Source organism: Mauremys reevesii, linkage group 4, assembly GCF_016161935.1.
Source record: "Mauremys reevesii isolate NIE-2019 linkage group 4, ASM1616193v1, whole genome shotgun sequence".
In the NCBI taxonomy this organism is placed as follows: Eukaryota; Metazoa; Chordata; order Testudines; family Geoemydidae; genus Mauremys; species Mauremys reevesii.
In genome coordinates, this window is record NC_052626.1 from 140362676 (window position 1) to 140380238 (window position 17563).

Here is a 17563-nt window from a genome sequence, read left to right on the forward strand (position 1 = left end):
GTCCTGTTTTGAGCAGGGGGTTGAACTAGATGACCTCCTGACAGGGGCAGCTCTAGACATTTCACCACCCCAAGCAGGGCAACATGCTGCAGGGGGCGCTCTGCTGGTTGCCAGTCCCGCAGCTCCATTGGACCTCCCGCAGGCGTGCCTGTGGAGAGTCCGCTGGTCCTGTGGCTCCACTGAAGCCGCACAGCACCAGCGGACCCTCCGCAGGGACGCCTGTGGCAGGTCCACCAGAGCCACCTGCCACCCTCCCGGCGACCAGCAGAGCACCCCCCGCGGCATGCTGCCCCAAGCATGCGCTTGGCGTGCTGGGGTCTGGAGCCGCCCCTGCCTCCTGAGGTTCCTTCCATCTCTATTCTATGAACAATCATGATTGTGTTATAGAGATGGAGCATCAAGTAGAGGTTGGGGATATGCAACACAGTAGGGAATAGAGGTTGACCTGGGAATATCACCTAGTTTTACTGGGACTGTCTGCATTGGGGATGGGATAGCAGGTGATGATTTTACTTGAGTTACCTGAGCTTGTAACCTGAGCCAAGAGCGGGGAGGTGCCAGGTGACACCTTTGCCCAGGGAAACTGGACAAAGGGAGGGGAGGAGCTGGGGGAAGGGGGAGAGAGATGGCTAGAGGGGGGTTGGCTTTCAGTTTTGGGATGGATGGTGAAACACAGGGAACCCCAAAGCTGGGATCTAAGGTCCCTAACCCCCCAGAAGGACTTGACTGAGGGGTCCTGGTTGTACCTACATGCTCTGCTTGGGATTGTCATCTGATAAACCTTCCATTTTACTGGCTGGCTGAGAGTCACAGTGAATCCCAGGAAGAGGGGTGCAGGGCCCTGACTTCCCCCCCCTCTGTGACAGGGTGTCAACCTTAGAAAGATATGGGGAGATAATAGGGAGACCATATTTCAAAGGTTAAAAACGGGGCTGCTGTAGCAGAGGGTGGGGTGCAGTGCAGGGGATTGTCAGAGGGAGGTGGACCACAGGGGAAAGGACTCCTACTGAGTGAGGGGAGCTCATTTGGAGGCTTCGTGATCAGGAAGGTGACCATATGAGATTGGCTTTGCGGAGGTCATTGAAGTTCATGCGTGCCACTCCCCTGGCATTGGTTTCATTGGCTCAGCTGAGTGACAGCATTTTCAGGGGGCCAGTTTGTAGGGTGACCAGATGTCCCAATTTTATAAGGACAGTCCTGATATTTGGGGCTTTTTTAAAATATGGGCTCCTATTACCTCCCCCCACCCGAGTCCCGATTTTTAACATTTTGCTATCTGATCACCCTGTCAGTTTGAGAAGGAGAACCTGAGGCAAAACACTCTTTTTTTGTAAAATTGAACAGGTCAATGGGATAAGCCCTGAAAACAAGGACAGTCCTGGTTTCAGGGACACAAGGTCACTCTGAGAAAAGGATACAGTGAAGGAATTGTAGGGTGTTGTCAGTGGATTTGCAAACTCACTGAAAGTCTGAAGCCTCTGTATAAGGGAACAATACAAATCAATTGGCAGGTTAACTACATATAGCTTTAATAACCTTCCAGAAATGTTCTTTGCATGCACAGGATGAATCCAAACCACTTTGAGTTAGAAGAAAGCAGGGTTTACTTCAGGACACGTCGTGCAGTATTTGCAGATCATTGGACAGAGCAGTGTAGTACAGATCATGCCTTTTTATGGGGACATTCCTGCTCCAAAGAAAGCAAATTCTTCTGAAACACATTGTCTTAGTTAAACTTTTAACGTGTTTTGAGATTTCTAGCAGCAACTTTACATAATGCAGCCATGTAATAGTTACCCAACAGAAATGTATTCTATACACTGCTCAAGTATGGGGGAGCCATTACAGATGTAGTTTGTATGTTATTACATATGTGATTTGCACAGTATATTAGCCTTATAATTAAAGAGTTAATTATCTCATAGGGTGTGGACATGTACTAAGTAAGAGTATGTATGTCTGCTGTGTTAGCTAAAATGCACTTAAGCAGAGCTATGCTGACAAGTGTGCTGGTTTTCAAGTTATCTGAAAGTTTGGATAAACTGATGGGTTACTCTCCAAGTTCCTTTAAAATCTATTTTAATAGATATTAATTAAGGAAATTCAAGTGTGTGCTTCGTAATTTTTCAGTACATAGGTTCCTGCAAAGATTTGGGTCACTCTGAATATGGAGGTTCTTCTTCAAGTGATTGTTCATGTGCATTCCAAGCAGGTGTGTGCGTGCCGCATGCCGCGTGCATGCCAGCCAGAAGATTTTCCCTTAGCAGCATCTGTAGGGTCTGCCCTGGCACCCCCTGGAGTGGTGCCTCCATGGCGCCCTATATAGGGGTCCAGTGACCCTTCATCCCCGTCAGTTCCTTCTTACCGCCGGTGACAGCTAGCTGGAACTTTGCTTGCTCTTGCAGCAAGCTTAGCAGTGTCTCGTCTAAGTGTATAGTTGTTTCCTCTCTTATAGTTTAGAGTTAGTTAGTTGTAGATAGTTAATAGTTGTTGGGAGGCTTCCCCCTCAACGTACTTGTCACCCTGCTGGGGCATGCCTGGGTCCCCAGGGTTTAAACTCTGCACGGACTGCGGGAAGTTTATGCTGAAGAGTGACCTGCACGTGTGCTGCTTGAGGTGCCTCGGGGAGAGCCACCAAAGAGATCGGTGCAGTATCTGCAGGGGATTCCATCCCAGGACTCTTAAGGACAGAGAGCAGAGATTCAGAGTGCTCCTGATGGAGGCGGCTTTACGGCCACACTCGGACCCTGACCCTCCTGATCCGGCGCCCAGCACCTCATCCTCGGTGCGCAGCGCTTCGGCACCACTAACAAGACAGGAGGCCGAGTCTAAGACCTCTAAGTCCCGGCACTGGAGAGAATCAGGACATAGAAAATCGGCCTCTGGGTGGCACCAATCACCATCTCCAATGCCCGGGAAAAAGAAGAGGCCGGTGAGGGACCGTTCACCCCACCAGGACCTTAAAAGGCTGGCGGCATCCACGACTGTGGTGAGACAAGCTGAGCCATAACCGCATCCTCCCAAGGTCCCATCGACTCCCACCCCAGTGGTGGTGTGGTCGAGTCCGGACCGGTCTAGATCCCCGGACCTCAGCGAGGATGTGCGTCTCCCACAGACGCTGGAGGCATTTGAGGCAGCCTCTGACTTATTAAGCCTCCCGGTGCCGGCATCCCCGTGCCAGTGGAAAGAGCCGCCAGACATGGACCAACCCCCAATCCAATCAAGGGGCAAGCTGGCCATGATGTCGCCCCAGTCCCCGTTTTGCGCCTCTCCGGCGGCACCGGCGCAGAGAGCGCTCCCCAGCCTCGCGGCACCACTCCCCAGTGACAGTGGGTACTGCTCCCCCTCGGTCCTCCTATTTGGAGACCTCAGACTCTGAGGCGGAATCTTACCGCTCCAGTAGATCGAGGAGCAGGAGGTCGGCTTCTCAGGCAAGCCAACGACCTTACCCGGTGCAGTGGCAGCAACAGTGGCAACCGCCCTCCCAGTGGCCATTCTGGACTCCCTGGGCCTACCATCAATCCCTGGGACAGGCGCAGGGCCTGTGCTCCAGGTCTGCGTTGGTCTCCTCGATGTCGGTGGCTCCACCACCGACACCGCTGTCTGACAGGAGTCTGCTGCAACAGAACCCGGCACCGCCTAGTCAGACACCAGCACCGATGGAGACCATGTTTCTGACCCTGCAGGCACCGCCCAACATGCCTCATTGTTTGGCGTCGACCCCGGTGCTGCATCCTACATCCGCACCGGCCACACAACCAGAGTACTGTGTGCTGCAGAGGCTGAGGGTACAGAGGAAGGTCCTTTGCAGGTGATCTCCTCCTCTTCCTCGCCGGATGAGGCGGTGCGGGAACTTCAGTGGCACCGGCCCTAGAGGACAACCCGGGTGCTTCAGCAGCTACTTAAGCGTGCCGCTCAGAGCCTGGCGATCCAAGCAGAGGAGATCGAGGTGGATGTAGATCCGGTAGTGGACATCCTGGCCCCCTCAGGCCTGTCTAGTGTTGCCCTACCATTGATCAAAACGATAGCTGATACGTCCCGCACTTTGTGGCAGAAGCCAGCTTCATTGGCCCCTATGGCCAAAAAGACAGAGAGGTGCTACTTTGTACCCTCCAAGGGCCATGAACACCTATATACCCACCCTCCCCCAGACTCTCTGGTTGTGGATGCAGCCAACCAAAGGGAGAGTCAGGGGTTTCAAGGGTCTACACTGAAGAACAGGGAGGCCTGTTCTACCTTTGGTAGAAAGGTGTACTCAATGTGGGGTCTGCAACTACATATAGCCAACCAACATGCTATAGTGATTCGGTATGGCCATAATACGTGCTCGGCCTTGTCCAAGTTCGCCAAACTCCTTCTCCATGAATCGCGAACAGAATTTTCTGCTTTGGTTGAGGAAGGGAAGCTAATTTCCTGGGCATCCCTCCAAGTGGCCCTGGATGTGGTGGATGCAGCCTCCCGCACGCTGGCAACTGGGCTGGTCATGCGTCGGGAAGCCTGGCTTCAGGTCTCAGGCCTTCCACATGAGGTCCAACAGACCATCCAGGACCTCCCCTTGAGGGGCCCATGCTCTTCTCTGATAAGACGGACAAGAGGCTCCATAGCCTAAAGGACTCAAGGGCTACCTTATGTTCGCTAGGCCTGTACACCCCAGCCACCCAACGCAGGCAATTCAGACTGCAGCCGGCTCCACGGCCGTACCATCCCCAGAACCACCTGGAGCCCTCATGTAGGCAAAGCAGAAATGGCAGAAGGAGGCAACAACAGCCCTCCGACCAGTCGTCCAGCCAGCTGCAGCCTCCATCGGGGCCTAGACCCCAAATTTGATGGTGCAGTTGAGGACAACCTACCAGTCAGGACTCTGGATCCTACCAACCCTACCTTTTCATCACGTCTGTCTCCCTTGTATCGTGCCTGGTCCCGAATCACATTGGACAGTTGGGTGCTCCGCACGGTAGAGAGGGGATATTCTATCCAATTCTCCTCCCTCCCACCCCAACAGCTCCCCTCTCCATCCCTCTTCAGGGACCCCTCTCACAAGCAACTTCTAATTCAGGAAGTGCAGTCCCTCCTCGTAGTAGGGGCAGTGGAGGAAGTTCCCCAGGAACTCAGGGGCAGGGGTTTTTACTCCCGGAATTTCCTAATACTGAAGGCGAAAGGGGGCCTCAGACCTATTCTGGACTTGCGGCGTCTGAACAAGTTTGTAAAGAAGCTCAAGTTCCATATGGTCTCCCTGTCCTCCATCATCTCCTCTATGGATCCAGGTGACTGGTATGCCGCCCTCGACTTGAAGGATACGTACTTCCATATTGCAATAATCCCTCAGCACAGACGTTATCTCAGGTTCGTAGTGGGCAACACCCATCTCCAGTTTGCAGTCCTGCCTTTCGGCCTGTCAACAGCCTCAAGGGTCTTCACAAAGTGCATGGAAGTTGTAGCAGCTTTCCTGCACAAGCATGGAATTCAGGTGTTTCCCTACCTGGCCGATTGGCTTATCAAGGGCCGCTCCAAGGCACAGGTGGAGGCTCAGGTGATCTTTATCAGACAGACCTTCCTTGAGCTCGGTCTCCTGTTGAATGAGGCCAAGTCTATCCTGTCTCCTGTCCAATGGATAGAGTTCATGAGGCAGTTATGGACTCGACACAGGCCAGAGCATACCTACCAGAGGCCAGATTTTGGCCCATATCCGACATCATCCTCGGTCTCCACTGTTTCCTGACCACCACAGCGAGGAACTGCCTCAAGTTGCTGGGACATATGACTGCGTGCACCTATGTGGTGAGCCACGCCAGGCTCAGGCTGCGCCCTCTTCAGTCCTGGTTAGCAACTGTGTACCGACCAACCAGGGACGCGCTGGACTTGGTGGTGACGCTTCCCCAAGCGGTGCTGGATTCCCTCCAGTGGTGGCTCGACCCGTGGGTGGTCTGTGCGGGAGTACCCTTCACCAGCCCTCAGCCATCCCTTTCCTTGACGACAGATGCTTTAGATCTGGGGTGGGGGTGCATCTTGGGAATCTCAGGAAACCAAGGCCTTTGGTCCCCAGAGGACCTCTCCCTACACATCAACGTCAGGGAGCTATGGGCTGTTTGCCTTGCCTGCCTCAATTTCAAATCTCGCTTGGTGGGCAGGTGTGTTGCAGTCCTCACGGACAATACCTCAGTGATGTTCTATATCAACAAACAGGGGGGTGCATGCTCCTCTCCCCTGTGCTGGGAAGCCCTCGTGTTATGGGACTTTTGCATACAGAACGCAATTCACCTAACGGCATCCTACCTCCCGGGGGTGCAGCACGGCCTGACGGATGCCCTCAGCAGCTCGTTCCATGGTCGCGAGTGGTCCCTTTGCCAAGACGTGGCACGCTCAATTTTCCATCTCTGGGGTTATCCCCAGATAGATCTGTTTGCCTTGAGGGACAACAGGAAGTGTCGACAGTTCTGCTCCCTCATGGCGCGCAGTCCAGGGTCTCTAACAGATGCCTTCCTCCTCTCGTGGGAAGGTGGCCTGCTTTACGCCTTCCCTCTGATCCCCATGGTCCACAGGATACTCCTCAAGATACGCAGAGATCATGCTCACATCATACTGATAATGCCAGTGTGGCCGCGCCAGCATTGGTACACGTCCCTGCTGCACATGTCCATACAGACGCCCCTCACGTTGCCCTTGCTCCCAGACCTGATCACGCAGGATCGGGGCCACCTCTGCCACTTGAACCTGGAATCGCTCCACCTCACAGCCTGGATGCTCCATGGCTAAACCTGGTGGAAATGCAATGCTCACAGCAGGTCAGACAAGTCCTCCTCAGAAGCAGAAAACCCTCCACCAGGACCACATATATGGCCAAGTGGAAACATTTTTCCATCTGGGCTGAACAGCAGGGACAGGCTCCATTGCTCGCCCCGATCCCTCTCATCCTTGATTACCTACTCCAGTTGAGACAGCGAGGACTTTCCCTCTCTTCGGTTCGGGTCCACTTGGCGGCCATCTCCATGTTCCACCCAAGAGCTGAAGGTGGTTCAGTCTTCGCAAACCCATTGGTTTGTCGCTTCCTCAAGGGCCTGGATAGGCTGTTCCTGCATACTCGACAACCAGTCCCAGCTTGGGACCTTAATTTGGTCCTCTCCGCCCCCACAGGGCCCACCTTCGAGCCACTGGCTACGTGCTCTTTGCTATATCTCTCCTATAAGGTCACATTCCTCGTGGCTATCACCTCGGCCAGGAGGGTATCGGCGCTCAGAGCGCTGATGTCTGAGTCTCCATACACTGTCTTCCACAAAGACAAAGTCCAACTCAGGCCACACCCAGTGTTCCTTCCTAAGGTGGTCTCCCAATTCCACATGGGGCAGGACATTTTTCTCCCTGTATTCTACCCTAAGCCACACTCCTCCAACGCAGAGCATAGGCTGCATTCCCTGGACATTCGCAGGCCCTGGCATTCTATATTGAACGAACTAAACCATTCAGGAAATCAACCCAACTCTTTGTAGCTGTGGCCGACAGGATGAAGGGCTCCCCGTCTCTTCACAGCTTATCTCCTCATGGATCACGGCTTGCATCTGCGAATGCTACAATCAGGCCAAGGTGCCTGCCCCGCCAATCACAGCCCACTCCACAAGGGCACAGGTCTCCTCCGCGGCGTTCCTGGCTCAGGTCCCGACCCAGGAGATATGCAGGGCTGCCACGTGATCCTCAATCCACACATTCACGTTGCACTATGCCATCACGCACCAGGCGAGAAACGATGCAGCCTTCGGCAGGGCGGTGCTCCAATTGGCAGTGAACTCCCATCCCACCACCCAAAGTCAGGCTTGTGAGTCACCTGCTTGGAATGCACATGAACAATCACTCGAAGAAGAAAAAACGGTTACTCATCTTTTTGTAACTGTTGTTCTTCGAGATGTGGTGTTCACGTCCATTCCAATACCCACCCTCCTGCCCCTATGTGGAGTGCCGGCAAGAAGGAACTGAGGGGGTGGAGGGTCGGTGGGCCCCTATATAGGGTGCCAAGAAGACACCATTCCAGGGGGCGCCAGGGCCGACCCTATGGACGCAGGTAAGGGAAAATCTTCCGGCTGGCGTGCACACGGCATGCACACATCTGCTTGGAATGGACTTGAGCAACACATCTCGAAGAACAACAGTTACAAAAAGGTGAGTAACCGTTTTTTCATATTTCTACCACTGGGCATTTGCCAGACTCTATTAAATTTGAATCTGTTTGAATATGACTTTCTAGGGTAAAACCCATAGAGTTTTTCAGGAAACCACAGATTAATGCTGAATAGTTAGTCTCTGTTTGCCATATACAAGATATACTCTAGTTCAAACAGGAATTAAGTCCTATGGCCTGTATTATACAGGAGATCAGAGTGGATGATCGTGATGGTCCCTTATGTCCTTATAATCTATTAATAACACAATGCATGCAAAAGATGATGTGGTACAGCCTCAAAGACTAAATATTTTGATATCTCTACTCTGTATCAAAGTGTGCAGAGGGCTGTTCTCTAATCAGAAATGACCATTCCATGCTAGAAAGCTAATTGTTTCTCAGTTTTAGTCATTATCCTGGCCCAGTGAAGGCAGGCTGAAGAATGCACTGCTAAACCAATGACAGAGAGGTGGTGGAACAGAAAACAAAGAGGAAAAGTATGGCTTAAAAGACTCCTGCATTGATGTGTCATATTACAATATAGCACAAGACAGAAAACCAATTTAATCTCATGTACCGCTCTAATTGCCAAGTTTCTCTGCACTTGAAATATTTTAAAATAGTTCCTCTTGGCTGCAGAGACAATTGCTGTGAAAGTTCTGGAGAATGTGTAAGTGAAGTCTGCTCTTAAATAAATAGAAAAAGTATCTTTGTCCCCCGTGATGGCATGTATCCCCCACACAGGTGACAAAAGTGTTAACATAAGCCTGAGAGGCCAGTTATGCTACCTGGCTGCACTGGAGGAGGGTGGTTCGACAATTAGTCCCAGCTGGGAAAGGAGTTGGATGAATAGTTTTAAACAGATGAAACTGAGCAAAGAAAGGGGCTTCAGGGAGAGAGAATGAAGAACTCTGTAGTTGCTCTCTAGGACTAAAGAGGCTGTGAGGAGAAAGCCAGGGAGAGAGTTGGCCTGGGATCCTCCCCTAGTTGGGAGATCCTGGCAGGAGGCCAGGAGAGACTTGGAGCAAATAGCAGGGTAGAGCAGGCTCTGGTGGTGAGCCTGATAAAATGACAGGATCTGGACTTCTGGGAAGAGAGTCTTGGGAGATTTTCATTTGTGGAACAGAGCAAGGGAAACAGAGTAGCAGAGAGGAATGAAAGCTCAAGGCTGAGAAGGGCAGAAGTTGGTACTTTAGTTTGGGATTTTATTGGAGGTTTCCAGGGGAGAGCCCTATGAGGCCAGGCCCTGAACTTGGAAAGAGTGATGTTGGAGAGGCCTGATAACAGGCTATGGGAAGAAGATATCCAGGGAGGCAGCAAGGAATCGGAAAGAACAGACCTTGGCTGCTAGTTAAATAGTTGCTGGACTGTAAACTGGTGTAGTGGGAGGGCCTAGGTTCCCCAGCAGGCATTGGTGAGGTGGCATGAGGCCAGAGAAGGGGATTGGTATTGTCCAGGAGCAGTTTTGGGAAGAGTCCCTGTTTATTTAGCTGTCAGCACAGCAGCTTGGGGAGCCCAGTCTATGCTGCAACAGGACTAGTGAAGAAGAATGTGTTTGTAGTAGAGTGGAGGACAGGGAAGTGTTGTGCTAAAAGAAATTTGATTCTGTGTTTACTGCTGACTGCCATTGTTTGAATCTTGGAGACTGAAACTTATGCAGGACCCTATCTGCTTGACTGCATCCTTCTTCCTGCTGGGTGATCCAAGAACCCTGTAATCTATGATGAAAAACCATTAATTGTTTATAAATTGCAACAACCCTATTGAAAAGAAGCCCATACAAGATAAAGTTTATTCCCTTGCTGGTACAACTTGTCTTAGTAAATACACTGTTGCTCCTCTGATAGGACAGCAATTGCACTAAAAACCATTTTGGGCCACAGAGGAGGGAAGGGAGGCAGCTATGCTGGCTATTTCACTGGCCCTCTTGTCCAATGCAGCACCCTGACTCCCCATTCATAAAAAAATCATGCATCTGACAGGTTATGAGGGAAGAGGCATGGCCTGAGAGGAGGGAGGAACCAGCAACCATCTCTAAAACAACAGATTTTATTGTGAACACTGAGTGTTATGTAGAAAAAGTTCAGAAACCAAATGCTGCTGAAGCACCTTTAACTGCCTTCATGCTTTAGCCCCCTCTCTTCTGTGTCCCAACGGGTCATGAAGCATGGCCGGTAATTTGCCAGGCAAATGCAACTGCCTTGTGGTACAGCCATGGCTGTGTTGGGAACGCTGAGGGCAGAGTACCTTTGTATTCATGGCCAGGATGTGCAAGGTTGAGGGCTTGGCTTCCTGGACCCCCTGCTATTTCTCTTGGCACCATCCCCTGCCCACACTGCAAGCCTGCTGACACACTGCCTGCAGGGGAACATGCACCTGACTCACATGTCTTACCATGCTGTACAGTATTATTTCACTCTTCTACATTATGCAGAAAGGGGACATGTATTTTTGTTTTTCCCCCTGCTAGCAGTAATACCTCCTTTTTTCAGCACATGCATATACAGTTTTTGAAAAGTTTTACACTGCATTTATCGTTCCATAATTTAGTCTGGTACAAGCTGTCAGATGGGCAAAGTCCGCTTGCCTGGAAGTTACTCTAAAAATTACAAGAGTTACTATATTAAGAGCAGAGCTCACATTTATAAATTGCATGCTGTAAACAGACTTCAGTTTTCCCTATAAAGAGCAGACAGGACCTTTGCTTCTGTTACAAATGTTATAGCAGTTGTCTTTTCTACAATAAAATCAAGTATAATTTGTTACTTTTCATAAAGTGGAGCTAGTTCTTAGAGCCCATCCAGCTAGTGCAGTGCAAGTGTTTGGTTTGCTGAGAAATTTACTGATACTGATTTTAACAGTAACATAAAAAGTTTTCCATAGTAAAAGATTGAGCCTTCGAGTTAAATCAAGCATAAATGAAAAACACAACTGTAAAAGGCACAGAAAGGCTTCTTGACCCTACACAACAGCCTTACTGAGTAAAATGTAATCATTATGCCACATTGAGCAATAGAAAAAGTGATAGCCACACACACAGCTATGTATACTTGTAGACATAAAAGATGGTAGTGCTTTGTGCAGCATTTGAAAATGCTGTCAGGCATTAGTTTGATAGTTTGATGTCAAGGAGGAATTCTTCTATCTTCTCAGCTTTACGTCAGAATCCAGAGTTATTTTAAAAGATAACTGTTTACTCATTCCTCTCTCCCCCACCTTGTACCAATTCACACATGCTCTGAGGATGCATGACTTGACCATCAGCCATGATGTAATTTGATTCTGCCCACACTTGATTATGGAAAATGTGAGCTTTTTAGAGCCTCTGGTCAGAAGCAGTCCATGGCCTTTGTGCAATAACTGAGAAGTTGGTCTAATTCCAACCTGAATGTTAAACTCTGTATTCATATTATCATCTTTTCTATAGGGTAGATAAGGGGCTTGGTAGCCACAAATGACAATGAGTTTTGTTTTTCATGCTAGTCACCATTTCTGCCTGTTGCAGAACTGCCACACAGACTGGCACACTTTAGCATCACTGACAATCTTTACTCAGGAGTGGACTTTTAAGGAGTGCTGGAGGTCAGAAATGAGGTGCAGTGACAGTGTGGAACGCTTGCCTGCCTTATTCTTTGGCTCTTCTCCTGGTTCCATCAGTCCAGCATTTTCATGGGCCCCATATCCTCTCACTAACCTTTCACAGTGAAGTGCCTGGTATAGTGACCATAATGTGAAAAGTGGCACATGCTTCCTTGGAGCTATACTTTCGGTATACGGTAATATTACTCGTAAGCAATGCATATCATAGAAATCTAGTGTATAGACAGTACTGGCATAACCTGTCAGTGCTTGTCTTCAGCCAGCCTGGCCCTGAGAGGAGTTTTGATTTCCACCCATTTGAAGCTCAGTAAACAGACATAGTGCAGTTCACACATTGCTATTTTGGAACAAAATCCTGCTTTTGAGAAAAGCTGCCTCAGAAGTGAAAAGAGCACACGCTGCCTGGTGTTGGCATGGGACACTGAAGTAGAGGGTGATGGGCGGGGCAGTGGACAACAGAGTAGGGTAGGGGGACTCTGCCCAGTGCTGAGTGGAGGTGAATTGTTGAGCAGTAGGTTTTAATGTCTCTGTTTCTCTTTGTCTAGACCTGGAACCATATTTAACTAGGTCATAAATGACTGGAATTTGTACAGCGTCAATTAGTCTGTGAATTCCAAAAAGTGAAGCATAGGAGCTCTCACTTTACTACGAGTTTGATTGACAGAAAACTGTCCCACTCTGGGAAGTAGCTTTTGTGACCCAGTCAAGTTTGAGTGCCTCAAAATCCACAAACCTGTTTGAAGATTTTAACCTGCTGGCTGGGAACAAGGAAAACTCTCTTTCCCAGTATTTTGTTTTTCAGATTCCCTTTCCTATCAAGAGGACTTCAGTGAAAAGCAAATAACCTTTATTCTGGAGGCAAATTCGCAATGAGAGTCTTTGTGTCTATTTTCAGCTAGTACCAGCTGGACACAAATCAAGAATTTGATCCCCCCCCCCATATGCATTACTTTAACGTTTTTTCTTTGGCTAACTCTGAGAGCAGAGTCTGAACCACAAAATTCAATCAAAACATGAGGAATAAACACAGAAAATTTCATTAGGTTCTGTGGATAGTCTTCATGGTGCACACTCCATCTTGTCAAACTCTTTTGGCAGTCAGACAGCTGCTGAGGTGGAACAAGAATAATAACAGATTCCTTAATGATTGGGGCATTGATGCTTCCCAGCCAGTGGCAAATAGCTGGTTCTGTAGTGCAGGACCATTCTCTCATATGCAGATTTTCCCCATGTTGTGGATGAGTTCAGTGATCTTAATGAGTTTGAGAATCCTCTACAATCTCAACTGGGTTTAAATAATGTCTGAAACCCGCACTGTGCAGTACAGACACCAGAGTGAGCAGGCTTTTGGTTTACAAGCATTGCATGTGTCTAGTAAATAAGGCCAAGACACCTGCAACAGAATTCTAAACTATATGGCTATCTAAAGAGAAATGTTTACTTCTACTGTCTGAATCAGCACCTTCTCTAGAGCCACAAAATTTAACTTATTAATACCTACCTGCACCCTCTGTGTTCCATCAGTGCCTGTCACTTTTCCATGTAGCAGCATCTCTCGAAGTTCTACATCAAGGCTTCTAAAAATTGATATCAGTGGCAGTCACTACAAAGAGCATTTTCAGAGATATTTGTAGCTGTTTTGGCAATTGGCTGCAGTCGTAGGACTTTTTTTTAATAGATTTTTAAAATCTGAAAGATTAAGGTGTATGAAGATTTTTTTGCATGAGGAGAGGTGAACTCAAACACTTCAGACAGACTATGATTAGCCTCAGTCTGTTTAGTAGCTGAAAAGTCCTCCCAAGTGTTGCAAGCTTGGAAGAAGATTCCGTTAGTAATTCATCACCCTGGGGTGAAGGCACCAAATCACAGAATGGCTAGATCACCACAGTTGAAAGTAAGCGTTACTGACTCAGTAACATATATCGAAAAGTTAGCATGATGGAGACATGGCTGTGGAGCTCTGTGTGACTCAATGTGTGGCTCCACTGCTGCTTGGTCTTCAGTGGTTCAGAAGCTTGAAGGCCTTTCTTCTTGGAATGTGTACATCTCAGTTGGTGGCCATTTGGGAAGGAGCATGACTTGGGGTAAACTTTTCCTTATGGTACATGTTTTCCATTAATACCCATACTGGTATTATTAGTAGGGCTGTTGATTAATCTCAGTTAACTTATGTGATTAACTCAAAAGATTAATCACGATTAAAAAAATTTATCATGATTAACCGCAGTTTTAATCGCACTGTTGAACAATAGAATACCAACTGAAATGTATTACATATTTTTGGATGTTTTTCTACATTTTCAAATATATTATTTCAATTGCAACACACAATACAAAGAGTACAGTGCTCACTTTATATTTTTTATTACAAATATTTGCACAGTAAAAATGATAAAAGAAATAGCATTTTTCAATTCGCCTTATACAAGTACTGTACTGCAATCTCTTTATCATGAAAGTGCAACATACAAATGTAGATTTCTTTTGTTACATAACTGCACTCAAAAACAAAACAATATAAAACTTTAGAGCCTACAAGTCCACTCAGTCCTTCTTGTTCAGCCAGTCACTAAGACAAACAAGTTTGTTTACATTTACGGGAGATAATGCTGCCCTGCTTCTTATTTACAATGTCACCTGAAAGTGAGAACTGGCTACAAAAGTGCCATGTAAATGCCTGTGTTGCAAGGTATTTACATGCCAGATATGCTAAACATTCATATGCCCCTTCATGCTTAAGCCACCATTCCAGAGGACATGCTTCCATGCTGATGACGCTTGTTTAAAAAAAAATGCATTAATTAAATTTGTGACTGAACTCCTTGGGGGAGAATTGTATGTCTCCTGCTCTGTTGTATCCACATTCTGCCATATATTTCATGTTATAGCAGTCTCAGATGATGACCCAGCACTTGTTCATTTTAAAAATACTTTCATTGCAGATCTGACAAAATGCAAAGAAAGTACCAATGTGAGATTTCTAAAGATAGCTATAGCACTTGACCCAAGGTTTAAGAATCTGAAGTGCCTTCCAAAACCTGAGGGAGATGAGGTGTGGAGCATGCTTTCAGAAGTCTTAAAAGAGCAACACTTCGATGCGGAAACTACAGAACCCAAACCACCAAAAAAAGAAAGTTTAGCTTTTGCTGGTGGCAGCTGACTCAGATGATGAAAGTGAATGTGCATCAGCCTGCACTGCACTGGATCATTATCAAGCAGAACCTGTCAGCAGCATATCCTCTGGAATGTTGGTTAAAGCATGAAGGGACATATGAATCTTTAGCACATTTTGTGATGCCAGATACAACAGTGCCATGTGAAATCCTGTTCTCACTTTCAGGTGACAAGAAGAAGGCAGCATTATCTCCTGTAAATGTAAACAAACTTGTTCAGCCACTCTGAGCAATTAGCTGAACAAAAAGTAGGACTGAGTGGACTTGTAGGCTCTGCAGTCTTACTGTTTTATTTTTGGATGCAGTGTTTTTTATATACAGAATTCTACATTTGTAAGTTCAACTTTCATGATAAAGAGATTGCACTGAAGTACTTGTAATGGGAGAACTGAAAAATAATTTGTTTTTTTACAATGAAATATTTGTAATAAAAATAAATATAAAGTGAGCACTGTCACCTTGTATTGTGTTGTAACTGAAATAATATATTTGAAAATGTAGATACCATCCACAAATATGTAAATGATATTCTATTATTAACAGTGTGATTAATTGCAATTTTTTAAATTGCTTGACAGCTCTAACTATTAGTATTGGAAATTGGTCCAATAAAAGATATTACCTTGCCCAACTTGTCCCTCTCATACTGGTTCTATGCATTCAATATAAAACATATATTCTCTTTCAATGTGGGGTGGTTTCAGCTGGCCATATGTGGTTGTTTGTCCCTTGATGCTATTGCCCTGACATTGAAGAGGGGGTTTTGAAGGAGGAGCCTGTAAGAGTTTGGGGTGGGAGAAGGACCCTACAGAAGAGTGTAATGTTTTCCTGGGTGCTACAGTGTCTACTGTTATGTATTTCTTTCCTGTATTTTCATGAATGCTCAAATTATGGTGAAGTGTCATGTGACTAAAGAAATGGATGTACATCCCTGATTAATGTTTCACACTCAAAGTAGCCTTATTGACTTCCTCGGCACCTAGCAGAACAATACATTTTTCTCTCATTGACCTCCACAAATACCCATAAACATGTCTTCTTTTCTTCACTTCTTAGGATATATTTACTTTTGATGGGGAGAGGGAAAGACAGAAAATCCCCTCTGAGTTTTAGCCACAGGAGCTGATCCACCACTGAGCAGGCACCAGGCCAGCTGAACACATGGCCATAAATGTACACAGTCAAGAGGACAGATGTATCAAGTCAGGTTTATGAGGGCAATTTTCCCAGCCAATAAAGTCCAGATTGCTGTCTGCACTGTCAAAACCTTCCCATGGTTAAATGGATGAGAAACAGATAATCCAGCCTTTAGCAGGAGCAGCACTGATAAAACCACAAAACATAACTGGCGTGGCCACATAAGATGACATTTCCAATTTAACAAGATGTTTTGGCTTGAGGATTGCTCGAGAGGTCACATTATTATGTACTGGTTGAATGTGAATAAAGAATCTCGGTCTTGGAGAAGGAATAGAGTACATATCTTTACTAGGCTACCCCCGGAAGGAAATTTGCAGCTTGTCCTAAAACAGCCACTGAAGATACCTCTGGAGCAGATATATGCAGTTTACTTCTAAATTGCAGAATGAGTTTCTGTTAATTACAATTTCATACACTGAAAGAATTTGTCAAGTTCTGGACATCTCCCATACAGACAAAAGGCTAAATATTACACAACATGGTGCTGTGCAGAGAAGTATACTCACGAGCCAGCCATTGTTCAGGCTGCTGTCAGGTGCTCATGTAGAGCTAGTTTTGGAATTTCAGTCATGGGACACATGTAGTAAGGGAGGATTGCAAGGCCAGTGGACTTGGATGCACTCAGCTACTGGCAACAATAGAGGAAAGTGGAGAGTGCAAAGGGTGTCTCAAAGCACTTGAGGAGTTGGTACTTCTCCAGATGCAAGCCGACCAGCTCTGCTTCAGATGGGGCTTGAGTGAAGCTGATACATTCCTGCTGCATCACTCTTTTGGTATGACAGAGCACAGGAGATCCAGAATGAGATCCTTGCCAGCTTGCTATTAACCTTACCAATATACAGTAGGGACCAGGATATCATTCCTATCAAGATAGCTGTTTAAGTAATGATGTGCTTTGAAAATGCCTAAATCCATATTTTCATGATTATTTGAGAGTCCTATTCTTGATCTAGATTAATGCAAAATCCACAAACTGCTTGTGACGTTCCCCTGGTGTTATCTGGACTGGTGATCTGCTAGGTCACTCCGATCCTTTGTTGTACTTAAAGTACTGTACAGGATCTTTTCAGGGGGAATAAGGCAAAATGCCACATTTATTAGTAATATATGTATTAATTAACACTATCATATGCATATGATATATTACAGTCACACTCACACATACACACACACAAGCACACTCAGTCCTGTTGTTGTTACCAACTAATTGCTCCCCTTAACTGCACTGGCCAGGTGAGTTAGATGGGGGAGGGGGTGGAGCCGGGCTTCTGCCGATCCGGATCCATGCTCTGATGTTGACAAGATGAGACCCGGGGTCCTCTGCAAGACACCTCACCTTTATAGCAGCTTCTTTCTTATGCAAATCTGTACCAGAGTCAAAATCTGTGTCTGTGTCTGTGGGTCCTTTGTCCTGCTTTCTTCTGGGTGTTGTCCCAATGCT